At 35.1% G+C, this 7200-nt stretch overlaps 1 protein-coding gene and 1 pseudogene across 2 annotated transcripts in view; both read left to right on the top strand.

The window, feature by feature from the left end:
• Window positions 1-3607, top strand: part of LOC114580837 — a 6104-nt pseudogene extending 2497 nt beyond the window's left edge.
• LOC110114643 (pleiotropic drug resistance protein 2) overlaps window positions 1-7200 on the top strand; it is a 51480-nt gene that overhangs the window by 41822 nt on the left and 2458 nt on the right. The gene's annotated exons all lie outside the window — the stretch shown is intronic.

Raw genomic sequence — 7200 nt, 5'->3', positions numbered from 1 at the left:
GATGGTGGTCAGAAGAACCGTAGTTGGCAATAATGGTTGGAAGGATCATAGTCGACGAGCGATGGAGGTCAGGAGGGCCTTAGTTGGGCAACGGTGGTCGGAAGGACCGTAGTCGGAGGGCGGCAGTGTTGGAAAGGCTATAGTCGACAGAGACGGAGGTCAGAATGACCTTAGTTGGCGATGATGGTTGGAAGGTCCATAGTCGACGGGCGACATAGGTCTGGAGGACCTTAGTTGGGTGATGGTAGTCCGAATGACTATAATCGGCGTGCGACGGTGGTCGAAAAGATCGTAGTCGGCAGGAGACGGAGGTCTAAAGGACTGTAGTTTGCAATGATGGTCGGAAGTAACGTAGTTGGCGAGAGATGGAGGTTAGAAGGACTATAGTCGGCGGGCGACGGAGGAAGAACATTAAAGAGATTGGTTGCTGGTGACAGATTCTGCATACAGTAGTGGCTGAACAGCTGCAAGAATATTATGTATGTGAGTGGGTAAGTGGTGAGCTGCTGTGATCAATATCAATTACTGTGCTAGTTTTTGTACCTTGGACCCTGCTAATTGGCATGCCCAGTGCGTGCTTTTACTTTACAAAATACAATTGAGTTTTTTTTTTTTTTTTTTCAAAGCTAAATATGTTGTAGGGGACCTGTAGTTGTATGCTTTTTGCCCACATTTGCCCCAATAACTTGGGGCAAATAATTCCTTTGTTTTATCCTCCATGCTGGTCAAAATGTTGATAGTAATAACATAAATCACTTCACTGACATTTGGGATCACTGTTGTTTTTTTTTTTTAATTCATTTATTTATATTTTGACATGAATTAAAATATATTTGGTTACTTAAAAATAAAATATTTTTTTAGTTTTTATTGGATATAATAAGTAAATTTATGCAGCGGTGGCTGCATTACAGTGGCTGTGGTGGGAGTCAGGTGTTATAGTTATTTATAAAAATATTCAAAACATCTTAAAATTATTGAGTATTTTTAGAAACAACTTGATTTGCTTTTAAAAGATAAAAGAATAAGAACAGTTAAAAATATACTAAATAAATTTCCTTTTTTGAAAACAAAAATAAGGAAAAAAATAAAAGTAATCCTAAACAACCCCTTAGTTTTAACTTTTGTTTTCCTCTTCCTACACATCATGTGGCCTATGAGGTGAGTGTGAGAGCAAGAGCACAGGGGATGGGCTAGGATATTGTGCATACTGAGGGGTAAGAGGAAGCTATTTGTGTGTGGAACATAGAGGGAGTGTTTAGAATTTAGTTTTATTAACTTTTTATTTTTGTTTACTTCTTATTTTTGCACTTCCCTTTTTTTAATTAGAAAAAGGGTACCCTTTTAATTCATGCAATAAAAGGATACAATACATGTACTAAAACATTATAAATTTTAGTATTATAATTGTTTTAATTAACTTAGATATAAATATATAGTTTAAAAATTATTGAAATCGTAATTTTAAATTTTACGAATAATTACATTAGTTTTTTAGTAGACATTCCTGTGCGTGTTCGTGTTGCCGTAGTCATGTCTGGACATTATAACCTCACAACAATATAGATTTGTGTTTATCCTTGATTTAGTCCATGAATAGCTTATGCTATTTCTCTCAAGAGGCTATACCTCAAATTTCACATAATCTCAGTGTGTACTTGTGAATTTCTATTTTAAAAAAAATATTCAATATTGAAGTATTCTTAGTATTTAGATTATTAAATCCTGATTTTTGAGTGTATAATAAGAAATATATGATTAGAATTATTTTTCTTATTGTTGTTGGTAAACAACTGAAGCTGCCGTGTATTCATAGTTTCAAAATTTTCAACTTTTACCAAAATAATGAACTCATTCTAGTTGTTTGAAGCTTTATTATATATTCTTTTTAGGAGGTTATGCTTATTCTTCCTGCTATAATTTGAAGCCTTCTGTGAAGTGTTTTGGAGTTGTCTAATTGGTGAACTATTATATACTTATATATTATTTGTATCAATGGTTCAGTTTCTATGCTTCATTAGAATGTATTTAGGTTTCATTTCATTGGTTTGCTTTTAGATATAAATTTGTTTCAGCAGATAAATTTTATTTTCAATCATTTTCTTTGTAAGAATGAAGTTATTTACTACATTCGAGAGTTTTGAAGGTTTTTGTAGATTTCAAAAACAATTTTTATTTTCAATTACATCTAACCAAAGCGATAGAATCCCTCAAAATTCAGTCTTTTTAAATTTGTTTTCTGGAGCCCTTTTTTCATTCGCTGCCACTGTTATTTCTACAGATTCAGTATTGATTATTGTTCTCTATTATATCCACTATACTTAAAGTTCTAATTTATACCGACTCCTTTTCCAAATAAACTGAGCAACTTACCATCACAGATGAGCTCATTGCCAATGCTGCTTACATTGGCACTCCTGGAAAGGGTATCCTTGCAGCTGATGAGTCCACTGGAACCATTGGCAAGCGGCTTTCAAGCATCAATGTCGAGAATGTTGAAACAAACCGTCGAGCTCTTCGCGAGCTCCTCTTCTGCACTCCTAATGCCCTCCAGTACCTTAGTGGCGTCATCCTCTTCGAGGAGCCCTCTACCAGAAAACAGCTGATGGAAAGCCCTTCGTCGAAGTTCTAAAAGAAGGCGGTGTTCTCCCCGGCATCAAGGTGGACAAGGGCACCGTTGAGCTCGCCGGCACCAACGCTGAGACCACCACGCAAGGACTCGATGATCTTGGCAACGATGTGCAAAGTACTACGAAGCCGGCGCCCGTTTCGCAAAGTGGCGCGCTGTCCTGAAAATCACTCCCAATGAGCCTTCCCAGCTTGCCATCAATGAGAGCGCCAATGGACTAGCTCGCTACGCCATCATCTGTCAGGAAAACGGTTTGGTCCCATTGTTGAGCCTGAGATTCTTGTTGATGGCGGCATGACATCGACCGCTGCGCCGAAGTGTCTGAACGGGTGCTTGCTGCTTGCTACAAGGCTCTTAATGATCATCATGTCCTCCTGGAAGGGACTCTGCGAAGCCAAACATGGTCACTCCTGGTTCAGATTCAGCCAAGGTGGCTCATGAGGTCATTGCAGAGTACAACGGTGCGAACCCTACTCAGGACCGTTCCGGCTGCCGTGCCCGCCATCGTGTTCCTCTCCGGCGGACAGAGCGAGGAGGAGGCGACTCTAATCTGAATGCCATGAACAAGCTCAAGGGAAGAAGCCATGGTCGCTTTCATTCTCATTTGCCGCGCGCTGCCAGCAGAGCACACTCAAGGCGTGGCGGGGAAGGAAGAGAATGTGAAGAAGGCGCAGGCCGCTTTTCTCTCTCGTGCAAGGCGAACTCCGAAGCAACACTGGGGAAGTATGGCGGCGATGCCGCACTCGGAGATGGAGCCTCGGAGAGTCTCCATGTGAAGGATTACAAGTATTAATTCTGCTGCTTTGTTCTGTTGCAGGGAGGGAATGAGGTATTCTGTTTTTGTTTTTATGATTTCTAAATACTTTCTTATGTTGCTTGCGTGCTCTGCTGTGCTGTGCTGTGTTGGTATGAGCCCTTAGTTGTTTCCTCATAATGAAGTGCTACTCTTCTGGCAGTGTTACATTGAGGATTTCTATATGTTGAGGTGTTTTGATGGAATAATGGATTGTAGAGATATATAATTAATATTTATGCAGTTTATGCAGTTTTTGATTGATATTTCTTTGATTTTTTGTTTGCTAGGATTTCCTGATTGCTGTTTTGAGCTGGTTTCATTTGACAATGTTGTATGTTTTTTGTTAGATATGTTGGCAAATATATGAGCAAAATATATCCTCTGGTTTAAAAAAAGATATTTATAATATTTATAGTATTTTTTTAAAATAATTTTATAGTTTGGGCTCAAGAGATGAGAAAAGTAAAGATGTATTCAGGTGAAGTGTATATAAGGATGAAGATAAAAAAATATTTTTATTAGAAGTATTTTGGATGAGGAATTTTGATAAAATTTTAATGAAGATTATGAGAATACGATTAATTTTATTGGTGTTTTTAGTGGCCATAAATGAAAATAAAGATTTTATTTTTATCGTTGTATGAATAAAATTGAAGTTAGAGAGGATTTAGAGAAAAAAAAATATGAAGAATAATTGAACTTTATGATATTTTGATGATATTTTAATAGAGATGTGAAAATACTTATAAGATGTTAGTGAGTGGAGGAGTATGTTAGTTTTTATTTTGAGAATAAAGATATGAATAAGAGTATGAATTATAGAAGAATTAAGTTAATATTATACATTAAAAGCATGGAGAATGTAATTGAATATAAGTTACTACGTTATACTAATATTTCTCAAAATTAATTTGGATTTATGATGGGTAGGTCTATTGTAAAACTATATATTTTTTGGGGTTTGATGGAATAGTTTAGAGAGAATGAGCAAGATATACATAGATATTTATTGATTTAGAGAAAGTATATGATAGTTTCAAGTCATTAAGTATATGCATATAGGAGCTATTACTTGTGTTTAAACACAAGCATGATTTGACAAATTCTTTTCTATTTTAGTTGAATTACATCAAGGATTAACTTTAAACCCATATCATTTGCTTTAATAATGGATATTTTTATTAGACATTTGTAAGAGGATGTATCTTTGTGTATTCTTTTTGTTGATGTTTTTATTAGAAAAAAAACTTGAATTATGGGAATCAATCTATAAAATAAATATTTTTCATTTGAGTGAGAACGACTGCTTGTGACTTTGGGCGATAAAGTTATTAAAAAGAGTATATATTTTAGATATCTCAATTTTATTGTTCAAAGTGATGGTGAAAAATGATTCACATAGCTGACTCCATGTAGTTGTAGGAAAACTTCTTGTTATTTTAGTATAATTGCATAACTATCTCATAAAAAAATTATAGCAGTTACAAATAGATCCTGAGATTCAAATATTTTGAAATGCTTTTAGCAAAATATTGGTGTGCAAATTGAGAGAGAGGTACAAAGACAATGAAAAAGCTATAGAAGTGAGAGCTCCTCTCATTATTTTTAGTTTTTTTTTTTTCCTTTAAACTTCGCATCTCTCTTGCCTATGGATAAAATCTATTTTATTTTTTTGTCATTTAGTAGTAGATAAGCTCTAATACAATCAGCCAAAACTAACTAAAATAGAGGTGAACAAAAAACTAACGAGTTTTTAATATTCAAACATTTTTAACAAATTAAAGTCATAACCAAATCTTACCCTAAATGATTTTTTTAATGAATTGAGGAAATTATAATGGCTTATATAAATTACAAATGTTATTAGTGCTGTCATATATATCTGTGTGAATGGAGGGATCATTATGTGTAGAACTGAAATTTTGATCACTATTATTTTCATATTTTACAAAGCAATAAGAAAGTCGTCCAAAGAAACCAAGTTGTGTCTCATAGGAAGTAAGAGGAAACTTAGGCTTCATTTTTTTACTGCTTATAAAATAATTCTTTGTAAAAAATGTTTTGAATATGAAAATTTTGTACGAGAAAGCTGCTTCATAAAGCAGTAAGAAAGTTATCCCACTGTAAAACTTCTGCGTATCATGAAGTAAGGTGTTGGTCGATCTTTCATTCCTCATGAATCCAAAAGATTTCTCAATATTAGGACTTGTGGTTATCAATTATGGAAAGAATATTGCATGGAAACTCTTTAATACTCATTTCAAAACTAATCAATAATTTTGAATCAAACTTAGACCAACATGTTACAATACTGAACAAAAAGGCTCAAAACATAAGCCATTTTTACTTGAATTAGTGGAAAAAAGAACATATAATGATTTACATTTGTATGGCTCTCTTCAGTTTACTTACATGTTACTGTAGCCACAGAAAAGGCAAATATTTGTAGTGGAGCAAATTTTAAAAATTCACTGGGAAGGTCAAGGTAGTATGCAAGGCAAGGAAAAAACCCTAAAAAAGTCCAAAAATCACCAGAATTTTTCCCTCCTCTAGCCTAGACCAACACAGGAGATCCTTATTCTTCCATTAAAACTTCCACTACCTCTTCTGGAAGTTTAAGAACTTATAGAATAGGCGAATACGAAGGTGAAGACGAAGACAAATGCGAAGTGAACTAAGGCCACATAGCAGAGGAATCATGCTCATATCCTAGCTTTAATTCAAGAAAGTTTTGACATCTAAGCTAGGCTCTCCTGTATTTTCTACTTTGTTATCTAATTCCCCCAGCGAGACACAAGTAGACCATAAATGGTCCAGGACACAGGATTAGCCCAGAACATCCACCTCCACCACACAGGCATCATCTTTTAAGGTAGATAAATTAACAGATTTCAATATTAGATAGTAGGGATTAAAGATATATTAAAGCAAAGAAATGGCGTACCTTTCGCGGCAAAACGAAACCGCAGAACAAGTTCCAGAAGCTGTAAAAGAAGGAGGATACTACGCCGGCGACTTGGTAGCTTGGAGTTAGTGCACAGCCATCATGCCGTATAGTGGAATAGATGAAGCACATGAAGGTAAGGAAGAAGAACCAGAAGAACTTGTCTGCTCTCCATCCAAAATCCATCATGGAGAACAGGAGAAGGGTGTAAACAAAGCTCTGGACAGCATATAGATTGCTTCAATGCTCACTGAAAAAAAGCAAATTTTGTAATGGTACAAATATTGAAGGCTTTTTCCCAAAACCATTAAAAACATCATGAAAAGAATATGCTCTTTTACTGGTATATTTTACTGTTCCTCGCAAAAATTCATTTTGCATGATTAGATGAATTTACAGGTGAAAGATAGAGTGTAGTAGTAGTATTTACTTGAGCAAATGCGTATGCCAAGGATGAGTACATGCCAGCTGCCCTTTCACGAATAAAATACTGTGCCTCTCCAATTGCCACAACAGGTTGCACGGTATTAGCATTGGTAGCTCAAGAAGAAAACAGCAGCATAAATTGCACCATTAAATTGAACAGTCCTGTTGTTTGCTTCTGTTTGACCAGTAAAGCGGTGATCTTTCATGAGTTTACAGTATACCTAAAGGATGATATCTTGAAATAAAAACATAACAGAATGTAGATGCTACTGAAATTTTGGCTCACAAGTCATCCAATTATGATAATTGTTTTACGTTCATTCTAATTGCTAAATTCTGGGTACAACAATCAATGATAAGTAAATAATAATAATAATAATAATAAGTATCAGAGAAAAAAAGGTT

The sequence above is a fragment of the Dendrobium catenatum genome, unplaced genomic scaffold (assembly GCF_001605985.2).
Source record: "Dendrobium catenatum unplaced genomic scaffold, ASM160598v2 fragScaff_scaffold_1341, whole genome shotgun sequence".
In the NCBI taxonomy this organism is placed as follows: domain Eukaryota; kingdom Viridiplantae; phylum Streptophyta; class Magnoliopsida; order Asparagales; family Orchidaceae; genus Dendrobium; species Dendrobium catenatum.
The sequence above is the reverse complement of the archived record's forward strand: the minus strand, read 5'-3'. Positions and strand labels throughout refer to the sequence as shown.